The sequence below is a fragment of the Glycine soja genome, chromosome 11 (assembly GCF_004193775.1).
Source record: "Glycine soja cultivar W05 chromosome 11, ASM419377v2, whole genome shotgun sequence".
NCBI lineage: Eukaryota > Viridiplantae > Streptophyta > Magnoliopsida > Fabales > Fabaceae > Glycine > Glycine soja.
Window position 1 is genome coordinate 20,301,874 of NC_041012.1, and position 16,645 is coordinate 20,318,518.

Consider the following 16,645-nt stretch of genomic DNA (forward strand, 5'->3'; position numbering starts at 1 on the left):
TGCGGGTCACATCATGCATGGGAGGTGGTGATGTCCTAATTTATTTTTTATGAACAAACATTAATTTGTTAATTTATTAAACAAAATAATGTTAATCAGCGTCTTAAATATATTAATTAAAATTTTTAAAATAAATACTTTTATTAAAAAATGAAAATTTATGATATTTATGATTAATTTTACATTTTTTTATGATTTTTATAATAAATATATTTTTGAAAAAAAAAATAATCAATATTCCAAGAACCTTAATAGTTATACCCTTTGAAAAAATATCTAAAATTATAAGATAAATATTCTAATTTTTTTGTCAATGCGATCCACCCCTCAAACCATCATGTAGTCCTATTTAATAGAAGTGATTGAGTGGTTGGATTGCTCATATTCATTGTTTGAATTGATTTAAGCCAATTTGCATGCACTGTGCCGCTTCACGCTTGTTTGCTAATTAGCAAGCAGCATAGAAAATAGAAATATAATAAATACAAATTATAAATATAGATACAATTAAGTATATAGTGACATATAAATATAGATATTTCTCTATCAAGTCCCCTTCACATTCTCCTCTACACCATTTGACTCATTCTCCAAGATGCTCTGCTTAATATATATTTAATATTGTCTTTATTCAACAATTAATCTCATATTTATAAAATTGTCACCACTTAATATTTTAAAATAATTTCGTATAACTTTCTTAAAATATATATCGTAAAAAAAAAATTAGTAGTGGTTTTAATAATTTTCCAAACATATAAAATTTAATATGTCTTTTGCTCTCCTTTTAACAGAATGTTGTGTCTAACTATCTTATGCGTAGATTGGCTGTGCTTGACCCATAATAAGAAAGATCAAAATTTTGCATGTTCATGCATATCAAGACAATAAAATAAGATTATATTCACATCTAAAATATAAACTAATATCATGTAGAGTTAAACAGCCAAAGCAATCAATTATGAATCAATAATTCCTTAAATGCAACTAAATTGTTTATAGCCAAGTTACTAACAAGTATTTCAAACATGAGTGCTAACATAAGTTGTTTAAGAAAAAATAATATTGTTTTACAATTTTTTCCAATGGAGTGTGATGTTTAAGTGAGTTGAGAAGATAAGTAATGTTGTTTAACTTATTTGTATCAATATAATTGTTAAAGTACTCGTTCTAACAATTTTAGTATTATATTAGAATATATTTTTGTATAAAGTTTTTAAATTTATGTGGCATTATAAGATTCACAAATTTAAAATAAGTAACTTATTTAAACAATTATAGATATTCTAACACATATTAAGATATATTAATATATAAGGTGAATTAGATGATTAAAGGAGAAAAAAGAAAAAAAGAAAAATGATCATGAATTTAATTCCCACAATTAACAAAATTAATATTTACACATAAACTAACATTTACCTAAAAAAAATTGACACATTAATTAAAAGAAAAAAATGTGTAACCAATATGTCACAAACATAACCCAAAAATGTAGCCAAGACATATTGATTGAAAATCACATTGTTTTCTAAAAAAAAAAAAAAAAATCTCTCATCACTCTCGATTTCACAAACAAGAATGGAGTCAGACTTAGATGATAGATTATAGGATGTCACATCTCACGGGCCAACGGTAAAAAATAAAATTCATTCAATAAAAATATAAGCACTAATTTTTTACTTGGATCAATAGACAAACTTATGTATAAAATATTTATATATAATTATGTGATTTAATTTTAAAATAACCCAACAACATGTAATAGAAACATATTTACTTAAATGAAAAAATTAAATATATATTTTAAGAACCCAAGATTACAATAACTGACAATCATTAAAATATTTAATGATTTTACTATAAGAAAAACAATATCAAGAAGGACACAATTTACATGAATTTAAAACACATATTAAAATTACTTATTTGTTAAAGATATGATTGAATGTATTGAAATTGTCTGTGTTGCACGAATCCTTGAAACCTAGAAAGTTAAGTCTTCGGCCTACGCTTGATCATATGTTTCAAATACTAAAATTTTCAATGGTGCAAACTCTAAAAAACAATTGGATGGCTTCACGATAGAAGATATCTCATCACACTATTTATTAACCTTAGACATTTATCATTATGAGTCTAGTGGTTAGACTTATATTATTTTCATATTAGTGAGTTGAAGTATCATTAAATGGATCATCATATTAGCATGTTTTGACAAAATAAAATATTATACTTAATTATAACTCAATAATTTATAAAATTAAAATTCAAACATTTACAATAAGAATTGGTACTTTATATATATATTCATGAAAAAACCCTTTTATTTATGCTATAAAAATTTACGAACTCATAATAAATCATGCTACTCACCAGATATACTTTATGATAAACGTAGCCAACAATCAATGAAAAATAATTTACTTTTAAATTATCATAAAATAGGAGAAGAGGAACATGTGTATTGTTTCGCTAAGATGCGAGATGAAAAAAATGAAAAAAATTTAAAAACAAATAGTGATAGGAAGAGAAATATTCATTGGTGTGCTTAAAGTTCAAGTTGCCAATATCTTATTAGTAAGTTTTTCTACTTGCAAAGGTTAATAAATAATTGAATGACGAAAATGATGGTAATAAAGGTGTGAGAATGAAAATAGAAGGAAATAAAAAACAGCTAGCTAGCATAAGAACTTGAGTATACTTTGTTAAAAAAAAAAACAGCTTGAGTTTGACTTGTTTCACTTATTTGTAAATTTATTATTTTTATTTTTAAAAAATAGTTTTTTGTAAGCTTATTATATTTTGTGTTTTATAAACATTTTAATACTAGATTATAATCTACAATCAACATTCTAGTATGTGCTCAACAATCAAGATGTGATATGTGGATTTAAAAAATTTAGCCTCATATATTTTCATAATGCAGTAAATAAATAATTTTAAACTTCCAAACTGAATAAATGGGCTGACCCTTAATTAGTGTATTTAAACATAATTAAATTTATGTTTAAATTAATATTAACTATAATGCAGAAAGTTAAATATTACTAATAATCCATATTATGAGTTGTACGTACTCAAACCACTGTTTGATTGCATTTCAAAAGCCGCATTATTAGCTTTCAAGCAATATGTTTCTCAATTTGCGGACAATGTATTTGAAGACCCATTGTTGTTCTAGATTATTGTGATTTGAATATTTTGATTTCATGGTTCATTATTCATTTGCACTATGTCTTTCCAAAGAAGAAATCGTCTGTATTAATAATGTACGTAGTTACGCGTTGGAAACATACATAATTGATTAGATTGTCAACATTAAATTGAGCAGCTTAACCTGAAAAAAAAAAATGTGTCCGTATAAAATAAATTACTCGTTTGGTTCTTATAGTTTCATAATTCTTATATTTTTAGTCTTTGTAACTTAAAAGTGATTTTTTTAGTCTATAGTTTACATTTTAATTCTCTTTCAGTCTCTGTAGTTTAAAAATATTCTTCTTTATCCTTACAGTTTGTATTTTAATTCTCTTTTAGTCCCTGTAGTTTGAAAATGATATTTTTAATCCCTATAATTTATATTTTAATTACCTTTTAATCCTTACTATAAAAAAATTAGCTACAAATTAGTTATAAATTATCAAATTTTTTTTTACAAATTATCTTACGATAAATTAGTTACGAATTACTTGCTAATGTTTTTGTAGTTAATTGTAATTGATAATATTACTCATTTTTTGATGATAAGGACTAAAATGTAATTAAAATATAAAGTATAGAGACTAAAAAGATCGACAAATTTCCCCCTTTGGGGCACTTTTACAAACAATTTCCCGAAATGGGGTTGGTTTGTAAGTATTTTCGACATGGGTCTGTTTTACACGTAAAACGCATGCATGCACAAAGCAAACCGCCAGTGAAACTGGCGAGTTTGCTGTCCGTGATGGACTCGCCATCCCCATTGGCGATATCGCCATGCATGGGGAACCGCCAGTCAAACTGACGAGTGCCAGCACAGGAGGCGTAGGCTCAGGCTTTTCAGTTGGCAGGCTAAAGGGAAGTCGCCACTGCCATTGGCGAGTTAGCCTAAACTGGAGTTGTCATTGGCAGTGACGAGTTAGGCAAATAAATTGGAGTTGTCATTGGTATTGGCGAGTTAGGCACATGGGAGTTGCCAATGGCATTGGTGATTTAGAGTATTTATTTATGTCCCTCCTTTTCAAATTTGCTTCAGTGTGTGTTGAAAATTTTCAATATTTTCAAAACTTCTGAGCTCAAAATTTGCTTCTTCAGGTTTACATTTGTTCAGCCATAAGGTTTCGAAATTTCTTGATTCAAGTTTAAATTTGTTAGATTCGAAATTTCCAGTCAAATAATTTGTCATCAAAATTTTTTTTTGAAGTAATTTTTTAGACCAGAATAGGTTTGAATGTGAATTTTTTAATAATTTTTTTAATTAAATTAGGTTTATATTTCATATGGTTGTTCCTGTGTGTCTAAAATAAAAGAAATTTGTGCCATCATCTTTATTTAAAGAAAATATTTTGAGTCCGAATTTTTTTTTTGAATATGAAGTTTTTAGTATATTTTTAATTAGATTAGGTTGGTGTTGATGCTTTGTTAGTGTGTTAAAAATTGATCAAGCGTGTACTTTTAAAAGTGTTTAAAACTAAAAAAATTTGTAGCATCTTTGAAGTATTTTGAGTGTGGAAATTTTTTTTAATATGAGGTTGTAGTAATTTTTTAATTAGATTAGGTTGATGTCCATGGTTTGTTGGTATGTGTTAAAAAGTAATGAGCATTGAACTTGAATGGTATTTAAAATTTCAATATGAAGTGTGTAGTATGTAATTAAAATGTGTACTTTTAAAGTGTTGTTTAGTTCTGCATTTTTAAATTTATACTTTTAAGTTTCTGGCATTGTTTTTATTTTAATGTATTTGTAGTAATTTTGTAATTGTTTTTTTTATTTTGAAGTTATTATTGTTAAGATTAATTATTTATAATACTAACTTTGGTTATGGTTTATTTTGCCTTTAAAATTAGTACCTTGGAATCGTTTATGTTTTTTAAGTGTCTACCATTATATTTATTTAAAGTTAATAATTTTTGTATAGAACAAAGTTTTAATGTCAAGTTCCAGTAAAGAGACTTTTTGTGATTACATTTTATTATTTTGAATTTATTATGATTAATTATTTAAAATATTATTTTTGTAGGTACATCATGAATTCGGTTATAACAGTGTTATATTTCAATGGAAGGGTATATGAAGAGAATGATGGTGTAATATTTGAAGGCAGTAAAAAAGCGATTCAGATTAAACGTGGAATTAGTTTCAATGCTTTGAAGAAAAAAATTGGAGATAAGATAAAGTTAGAAAATAATGAAATTATTTGTGCTATCAGTTGTAGATTTTTAGTATCTGGAAAATATGTTGCGTTACAAATTTGTGATGACGAAGATGTTGAAACCATGCTCGAAAGTTTTCAACAACAAGATAAAATGTCAGTTCTGGAATTGTGCATAGAAAAGGATGTGGCTGGTGGTTCTATGTTTCATTTTGCAAATTCTCTTTCATCATGTGGAAATAATTTATCTAATAATGAGGCGCAACCGCCAAGAAATGTGAGCAATTTACATGGTGATGATGATGATGATTATTATTATTATCTTGTGTCTAACTCATACGTGGAAGAGTCTTTAGACGAAGATGATAGTATTGATGGTATATCTGATACAGACGATGAAGTCACCGACATGATTCAACCAGTAAGAATTGTTCACCCAGCAGAAGGTATAATTTTCTCTAAAAAAAACATAGGTGAATACATTTATCATTTGATGATAATTGTATTTAATGCTAAATAAGTATGATTTGAATTATTGTTTTTTGGACTATTAGGTATACAAGGAATTCAAAATCCATTTTGGAATTATGCTTTGCATTATAATAATATCAATTGGAGTCATCCTGATGAGGAGGACATTTGTGGTTTGGAGATGTCATCGAGTTTTAATGTTGGCCAAGAATTATATGTTGGCATGGATTTTGATAGTAAAGATGCGGTCAAGAATGCAGTCAAACAATATGTTATGAAGGTGCATCAAAGTTTCAAAGTTGTTGAAAGCAAATCGAACAAGTATGTCGTTTGCTGCTTGAATAAAAGTGCAGAGTGTCCTTGCCCTTTCTATATGAGGGCAATTTTATCTAAAAAAACTGATTCATGGAAAGTCACACAATGGGGTGGACCACACACATGTCTCAATATGACCATGACACAAGATCACGAGAAGCTTGATTCATATTTAATTGCCACTTGTGTAATAGGTACGTATTTTATGTTCATATTATGCTATTTTTGCGTTAATTGTCATTTAAATTTTGTTATTGTATTGACAGGCATGATCAGAGAAGATTCATCAATAAAAGTTTCTTTGATTCAAGAGAGGATTAACACTGAATTTGCCTACAAGGTGTCGTACAAAAAAACTTGGTTGGCTAAACAAAAAGTCATTGCAATAAAATATGGCGATTGGGAAGAGTCATATGCGAAACTGTCCTTGTGGCTAACACACATGCAAAATCATTCTCCTGGATCATCTTTTCAAATACTACATGACGATTTTATTATTGGGAATACGGTTAGTCGCAAACACCGTCAGTTTCATAGAGTGTTTTGGACTTTTGATCAATGTAAAGAGGCTTTCAAGTATTGTAAGCCAATCATACAAGTTGACGGCACACATTTGTACGACAAATACCGTGGGACCCTCTTAATGGCCACATCAGAAGATGGAAATGGTGGTGTCCTTCCTTTAGCATTCGATGTGGTCGAAGGTGAGACGTTAACAGCGTGGTCGTGGTTTTTGGCACACTTGTGTGAACACGTCACAAATAAAAATGATATTTGTCTCATATCTGATTGTCACGCGAGTATAAAGTCTGTTGTGGCTAATGAAGTACTTGGTTGGCAACCTCCCCACGGTTATCATGTTTACTACGTCCGACACATAGCAAGCAATTTCAATCGCAAATTCAATAATGCCAAACAAAAAGAAATGCTGAAGAAATTGGGTAAGATTTCATTTATGATGGTCACGTTAATTTAAGTTTCATATATACTTAAAATTGTTGTTCTTAACTAATTTTATGCAGGCTACACTCCTTGCAAGCACATTTTTTATCAAAATTTAGAAAAATTTCGTCAACTGAGTCCAGCGATAGCAACATGGATTGATTGCATTTCAAAGGAAAAATGGACGATGGCTTATGATAGAGAAGGACGTCGATATGACCACATGACAACCAACCTCTCAGAATGTATCAATAAGGTTTTGAAGGATTGTCGCAACATACCCATAATAGCGTTGGTCAAATCAACATACAGTTGCTGTCGAAAGTACTTTGTTGATCGTGGCCACCAAGCCCAAAGACAATTAAATGAAGAACAAGTATATTATTCTAAGATTGTTAAAGAACTTAGAAAAAATCAAGAACAAGCTTGTTCGCACATCGTTCGCGTGTATGATATCCACTCCACAAAGTTTGAAGTAAAGGAAACCTTCAACCCTATAACGCAATGTGGCGGACAAAAGTGGGCAGTTAACTTGAATGGTCGTCATTGTCAATGCGAAAGGTATTCTGCACTTCACTATCCATGTTCACACATTATTGCAGCTTGTGGTTACGTGAGCATGAACTACTACCAATATATAGATATTGTTTACACAAATGAGCGCATATTAAAAGCTTACTTCGCACAATGGTGGCCTCTTGGGAATGAAGCGGCTATTCCTCCTTCTGATGACACATGGACACTTATCCCTGACCCAACTACAATTCGTGCGAAAGGTCGGCCAAAATCAATAAGGATAAGGAATGAGATGGATTGGCTTGAACCATCTGAGCATCGACAAAAATGTAGTAGATGTGGAGCAGAAGGGCACAACAGGCGTCGATGTCCAATGCAATCTGACCGTGGAAGTTGTTCATTTAATTGATTTAGGTATGCTACACGAGTGACTTGTATTTAAGTTGTCTTGAATGTATTTACTTTGTGGTCTTCAATGAAATCGTTAGTTAGAAACATTACTTATTTTGGTTTGTGTAGTTTAGTTATGTCTTTAACATTACTTATTTTGGAATGTAGTAGTCTCTTAATGGCTTCTGTAGTTTAACCCTAAGCCCTACGCAGAAAAAACTAAACCCTGACCCTAAACCCTAAACCCTAAATCCTAAACTCTAAACCCTTACACTAACCTCTAAACCCCAAACCATAAACCATTACACTAAACCGTAACCCTAAGCCCTAAACCATAACCCTTACACTAAACCCTACCCCTAACCCTAACCCTTACACTAAACCCTAAACCCTATCTCCTAAACCCTAAACATGTAACCCCTAAATCATAAACCATAAACCTAATTCGTAACCCATAAATCGTAAATGCTAACCCTTGAAATCAATGTAGCTTCTGATGATGAACCTTATAATTTGAGCAAATAGGTAGGTGGAAAAAGTCCAGACTGATGCATGTAATGAAATAAAATTACATTTAGAAGTTGAAATTGGTGTTCATCGTTAGTTAGTACCATTACTTATTTTCGTTTGTCTACTTTAGTTTTTTTTAACTTTATTTATTATTAGAGTTTGATGCGCGCCATAAACTGTATCCATTAATAAATCAAAATAAATGAGATACGATAGATTAAGTGTCAAATTCAAATGAGAAACATACAACAACAAATTTAAACAGAGACATGAAAATCATTCATTATTGTGTCCGTGATGACGTGAGGATGTGCCACATGGCCGATCCCATCTTCGCGCTTGACGATCAAGATTTCTTCTGCCGCGATGTCTCCCCGCTTCTACTTGCTCAGCCTCAGCAGAAAACTCGTGATGCAAATCAACACCCAAAAAGTCACCCATATCAGGTATTGCTCCGGGTACATTCCATTGCGGAGCTAATTGGGTGTTAGGTGTTGCCATTGGGGCATCATGTTGCTGTGAAGGGGTCATAGTCGGCCATGAAAAATGAGGATGTGTTTTCGCAATACCACCAAACGAATGTTCGCTTGCAGACATATCAGTGTCATGACTTTCGAAAGGATACTGATATATCTGTGAAGGATACTAAGAAAATGTTGGTGGCGTGTAATACATTTCATGGCCACGCTGCTCCATTTGTTAGGAAAATTCTTCCGCTTCAACAACCTCCCTTCGTCTGCCAAAACCCCGAGTTTCAACACTTGACTGAAGCATGTGAAACTCTTGTGGTGGAAATCGACGCTCTGATGCTAGACCATGTGTCACAGGCTCAGTGATCCTCTCTTGCTCTTCGGATAAAATCGTTATCTTCTCCACATAAGGCACGAGATCATCAATTGTCCATGTGTTCCTCCCTTGTGGTGACACCATATACTGTAATGTCTCCGCAACTTCAGCCTGCAATTAGTAGGGTCAGGAAATTAATGTCGATGCTTTAAAAAATAAATTGAAGTTAAATATTAAAAAAAATACCAATGTAGTTGTGTTTGCATTCTTTGGGTCGACAAACATCTTCGTTTTTCGCCTATACCAGACCATGTAGTCGGAGTTAAAACTCAATAGGCCCTCCTGTCGAGGATAAACGTCGATCCTAAACTCAGCTCAATTGTTCCATTGACTGATCATTGGGCCAACAGCTGGAACCAATTTTCATCTTGTTTGTCTTTCAGCGTTAGGCCATGGATATTCAGTGGTTACGAAGGACACTCGGGAATAGGTTGTTGCATTCCAAATTGTCGCAACACTCTATCGGGTTGGTGTCACTCAACAACATGGAAACAAATGAGTGGCACCACTGCGCACCACGCTACACTACCAACCAAACAAATTGGAGGCAACGCTGACATAACAGTTGCTGTGTAAGGCTCCCACAGAAATTGCATACAATAACACAGTTGTTAATTTTCACTTAAGCATGACATTTTATTTATTATTTAACGAATACATTACGATCTTCTTACCTCATGTCATTTCATGATATCCAATTTGCGACGAAAAACTATCAAATCATCATTTCCAATATGTTGATTTCCACGTCGCAGCCACCTACAAAAAAATATGAAATCATCAGTGGCGATGCGTTACATTATTAATTATTTTCAAATGAAATCTTATTTTTTAAACAACTAACCTGTGTCCGAGTGGTTTATTTTCTATTACGGGAGGAGTCCTCTTTGGAGCCAAAGTCGTGCATCGTTCCCATGCCCACATTTGGATTAAGATTCACATACCTCCGATTGATTTTATTTTGTAATCGATGGTGCTGCACATCTCTATATAAAAAAGCAAGCACGGCAAGTCCCCATGCATACTTGTTTCACAGTTCAAAGTCACGTAAAAATTACAGGTACCTTAGGGAAACTTTGTTGCTGCTTTTGTCAACAAATAGGGCACCTCCTATGAATCTAAGGATTCATGCACGAGTAAACCTTTGTAGTTGTTCTACGTTACCTTCATGGTTATTTATTTGTGAAAAATGGTCAGCCAGCCAACTTAATTTAACCACGCTGCCTTGAAGTTCACCTTCCTGTGGTCTGACTCCCAACAATTCTCCACATAATTCAGCTCAATCAAGATTAGTTTGACCAATTAATGGTGTCCCATCAACACGCAAACTTAATAATACAGAGACATCTTGAAGAGTAATCATACACTATCCGCATTTCATGTGAAATGTATGTGTTTCGGGCTTCCATCTTTCAATCAAGGCAGTAATTAATGACGAATTTATTTTTAGGTAGCTCATCTTCATTATCCAATAAAAACCAGATTGTCGAAGCAGAGGAATAATTTCCTCTGGTATTTCTTCTTGACCTTGATAAATGGGGGCAGCTTATCTGATGTGTAATTTTGTGTATGCTTCCCCATTCCAAACATGTTCTGAAACATGTTTAGGTTGCATCCATAAAACGCCTCCATCTATTAGACCATACTTAATTTGTATACTTGATGAACATGACGGCGAAGATGTCATTGATACTGTAAAATAAAATATAATATAAAAAATTGACAACAACAATTTAACATTAAAAAAATTAAGTACACTTACAACAAATTAATTAAATATACATACCAAATAATTAAAATCTGAATAAATAACAAAATACATAAATTTCAACAACAAAATATATGATACAAATAATAAAATTTAAATATACTATCCAAATAAATTAAAATACATGCAAAATTTAATATACTAACTAAAATACTCTACAAATAACAAAATTAAAAATTAAAATACATACATAAATTTAAATAAATTACCAATTTTTTTCCAATTAATAAAATTTAAATTAAATAACATATATTATACAAATAAATTAAGATAAATCAAAAAATTACTATGGAAACAAAAATTTAAACAATATATATATATATATATATATAAATTAACAACGTATCCTATATTCCAATAAAAATTTAAAATAAGTAAACTAAATAATATTAACATTCTAACTAAACCTAACATACCATATATATAACATAAATAATACCATACAAAGCTAAAAAATCTAAACCAAATAATGATAACATACCAACTAAAATTAACGTAAACATATATATAACACAAATAATAACATACAAATTTAAAAAACCTCAACAGAATCATATTAACAAATCAACTAAAACTAACGTACCGTATAACACAAATAATTAGATACCAACTAAAATTATAACATATACATATAACACAAATAATTTTAATATTTTAAGGTACTACTTAAAATTTAAAATTACCACCTAAGCTAAACAAACGTAACATATGTATACTAACCAAAATGTAAACATATGTAAAATAAATAATACCATACTAATTTAAAAAATCTAAACAAAATAATATTATGAAAAACTAACCGAAAGCACAACTAATACTAACTTAACATATGTATACTAACCCAACTAATATTATTAAAATAATATTTACAAATCAACTAAAACTAACATAACATATGTATATAACACAACTAATAACTTACAACTTACAAAACCTAACCTAAATAATATTAATATGTCAACTGAAATTAATTTAACATATATATATATATATATATATATATATATATATATAACACAAAAGTATTTTACGTTGTTAGTAAGAAACACTTACCGAAAGCACATACTAGGAAGAGCAATCAAACAATGTAGGGCAAAGAGGGTAAAAAACCTCACCTAAATAATATTAATATATCAATTAAAATTAACTTAACATATATATAACACAAAAAAAAATTTTAAGTTACCAGTTAAGAAAATACTTACCAAGAACACAAAGCCCGTAGTAGGAAGAGAAGAAAGGAATGCACTACAAAGAGGGATCAAAAGAGAAGAAAGGAATGCATAAAAGTAAGGGAGCAGCTCCCTGTGGTCGTGCTTTATAAGGGCAATTTTTTTTCAACAGGCAACTCGCCAGTGGTAATGGCGAGTTCCTCCTGCAAGTCGCCAGCGCGAATGACGCTTCCCTGCGTGCAGACAGCCTTGCACCCTCCCCCTACAAAGCCTGCCAACCCCAACTGCAACCTAGCCCTAGCCTCTGCGCCCTCCTGCTTGGAACTCGCCAGTTTGACTGGCGGTTCCCCATGCATGGCGATATCGCGAATGGGGATGGAGAGTCCATCACGAACAGCAAACTCGCCAGTTCCATTGGCGGTTTGCTTTGTGCATGCATGTGTTTTACGTGTAAAATAGACCCATGCCGGAAATACTTACAAAACAACCCCATTTCGGGAAATTTTCTGTAAAAGTGCCCCAAAGGGGGAAATTTGGCAAAAAGATCACTTTCAAACTATAAGGACTAAAAGAGAATTCAAATACAAATTATAAGGACTAAAAAAACTACTTTCAAAACTATAGGGACTAAAAGAGAATTAAAATCTAAACTATAGGGACTAAAAAAACCACTTTCAAACTATAGGGACCAAAAAGTTAAGAATCATGAAACTATATGGACCAAATGAGTAATCTATATCCTTTATACAAAGAAGGCCCCTGCTGTGCCAGCTGTCGCAATGCCATTTTTTAATTTTATTAATTAAATTAATTAATTACTTTTAGAAGGCCCTTTCATTTTCCATTTTCCCGTTCTCTCTCATTTCTCTCTCCCTGATTCCTATCTCCCCGTTCTCTCTTCCTTCCTTCTGCCTTCCTTCTCTTCCTTCTTTTGCGTTGTTTTTTTTTTTTTACATCTAAAGTTGTGGTCTCCTCTACAGAAGAGATGTTCACCAACAGTGTTGAAGAATAAAGGTTCCATTTTTATCTATTTTCCCCCTTTTTTGTCTAATTTTTTGTGGTGATTTTTGTGACAGGCTAACGGTGGTGCTGAGGCTGACGGCACTTTGCCCATGCAAGACCCTTCTTTTTTCGATTTTTTTTCCCGCTTTGATTTTTATATTGCTTTGGATGGAAAAAAGGTGTCACGTTTGTCTGATTCCGATGTTGTGGACTCCTGTTGTTGTGCTGCATACAAATGTAGCTATGTCCGACTTTGAAGTTGCGACCTTTATGTTTGTGACGATCACACAACCTGTTTGTCTTGCCTTCTCTGTGGGTTTGACCTCTGTGTTCGTTTTTATGACTAAAGCTTTCAACTTTGTGTTTCGCTGGGTCCCAAAAACTATGAGCCTTCTATTCTTTGATCGATTTATTTTTTACTTTATTTTTTTTTTTTGCTTTCGACAGAAAAAAGGCATGACCTTTGTCTGTTTTCGATGTTGTGGACTTCTGTTGTTGTGCTGGATACTAAATATGTCGACTTTCTATTACCCTGCATCAGAAAAAAATGTGTTGTTGTTGTTTGTGTATTTTTTTTATCTTCCACGATTTATTTTGGGCCGTTTTCACTTTGTTAGGTTCATTGAGGGTATGGATTTGATGCTTGATCTATATGTTTCTGTATTTTAATTTTGTTTTTTTTTGTTGGAGCTAATGTTTATTTGTTTGCCTGATTCTTGGATCGATGGTTACTATTATTTCCTGATTTTGGGATCGATGTTTGCTATTATTTCCTTTGCTAAAAAAAATAACCACAGCTTTCTGCAAGTCCAGGTTCTAACGTTTGCTCTTTTGAGGTGGCTGCAATATCATGGACCTAGAGGTGTTTGAAGGCACGGGGTAGTGTACATTTCTTTGGCTTTCCTATTTTTAGCTTTTTACCTAGAAAAACATTTGGTTGTGTTTCAAGTCACTTGATGATACACATTTGTATCAGATACATCATTTGTTTTTTTCCTAGGTTTCTTTTGGGTTACAATTTCCCAGGTTTGGTTTGGACAGGGTGGATGTCTATGACTTTAAACTCACAGAACTAAGTTGCCTTTCACGCACTATAAGGTACTTACTGGAGCCAGCCTGATTCATCTGGGTATCTCTAAGTGAATGGGGTTATGACAAGTCGCCATTAGTATGTGTTTTTATCTGTGACCGTGCATCTTTATTACTGTCAATGACATACTTATTTGACTCAGTATTGACCATTATATATTTCCTTTGTTCTCTTTAGATACTTTGAGCAATTTGCAGAACTTTAGGTATGGGGTAAGGATGTGTGGTTCTTGGAGTCATTTTTATTGTACCCATTTCATGAAAGCCTACAGCTAATCCTATGTTTTTAACACTTTAATATTTATTCAAATTCAATTGGGTTTAAGATCACACTAAAACTTATCAATATTACTTTTCTATGTGTCCATTACTATTTGTTATCTACTGAGCACTTCCACTCCTGAAAAAACGTTTGGTTGTGTTTCAAGACACAATCGGATACACATTTGTAACAAATACATCATTTGGTTTTTTGCTTGGTTTCTTTTGGATTACAGCCTCCCAGCTTTGGTTTCGACATGGTGGATGTCCATGTATTTAAACTCACACAACTAGCGCATGAGGTACTTACTGGAGCCCGCAAGATTCATCTGGGTATCTCTAAGTGAATGGGGTAATGACAAGTTGCAATCAGTATGTGTTTTTATTTGTGAGCCTGCATCTTTATTGTTGTCAATGACATATTTATTTGACTCAGTATTGTCCATTATATATTTCCTTTCTTCTGTTTAAAAATTATGAGTAATTTGCATAACTGCGGGTATGGGGTAAGGACGTGTAGGTGACACTAAAAGCCTTTGAATTCTGTAAATTAAGTATATAGCCCTGAAAGTAGATACCATCAAAATGTCTTCTTAGAGTCATTTTAATTGTACCCATGGGATCAAAGCCTGCAACTAATCCTATGTTTAGACACTACAATATTTATTGAAATCCAATTAGATTTTAGTATTCACTAAAACTGATCAATATTGATTTTCTATGTGGTCGGAATTGTTTGTTATCTACTGAGCACATTCACTGGCTTTAGTTGTGCAGAAAAAAAAAAAACTATCGTGATGGTTTTGTCACCATTGCATGAACACTCGCATTGACTTAATCACATTTTTGTTTGGCTTAATGGCTAACCGTTGTGTTCATGGCTTTTCTTATGCCTCAGGATTCTAATGGGGCAATAGATCAAGAGGGCCATGTGTGGTACTGTGTGATCCATCATTTTTGTCCTTTGGGTTTGCCTTTTGAAGTTCAATTTCTCTCCAAAACAACTCCCAAACTGCCATTTTTCACTGCTTACTGATGGTTGGATTATGCTGTTGTCAATATTTTAGCCGGCCATAATTTTAGACATGGCTCACTTTTGCAGCTAACCAATCATGAGGTGGCTCACTTCATGGATAAACATATAACATGTTTTTTAGATGCACATAATCTTCTATGAATATTTTTCCTACTTGGCTCTGGGGTAACTTATTGTAATTATATTTTTTAGGGTAATTTGAATTAGCTTTTGAGGCTTACCTGACCTCTTTGTCCTTACAACAAATCCAACATTTCTCCTTTTTGAAAATTTGATTTTCCTCTATTTGGCAACATTCAGTTTAAGCTTTTTTGTTCTTCTAATTAAACTTTCAATATGTTATACACAACTGATTATTTGTATATATGTGTTGTATACATTTGTTATTCAACCACATTTATGAATGGCAGGCCCATATACTAAAAAGTATTTTGTTTATCACATTGTGTTTTTTGCCTGTTTTGATATATCTGCTATATACAGACAAGGCCCCTGCCAATCCGGAAAATACCAAAGTGCCCCTAAGTTCCTAAGTTTTTTTCCTGTCTTGTAACACTTTCTGGATTTTGGAAGCGAAACGAGCTTGCAAGTTGATGATCTGGGTGCTGTTCAGCCCATTTATTTTGTTGCATGTCTTACTAATTTGACTACCTATCAGGGATATTCCAAGGATATAGGTTTTAACAATTTTCCTTCTTTCTGGATTTTGTTCAGCCCATTTGTGTTCCCACTACAAGGTACATGTTTTCTACCTCCTTATTGTTTCTTTTTCCTGTGAACCTCCCTTATATTGTACTTAAAACTGAAAATTTGTGACATGTGTCTATTCTGTGAATGTGGTCATTATTTGAATTCACGGGCAAACAGGTGGTCCATGCATCATATGTTTGAAACAGGGGAACTGCATGCCATCTATCACAGACAACACAATTCTCACATTTGAAGGTGGATTGCAAAAGCAATTGATTTTGGCTTT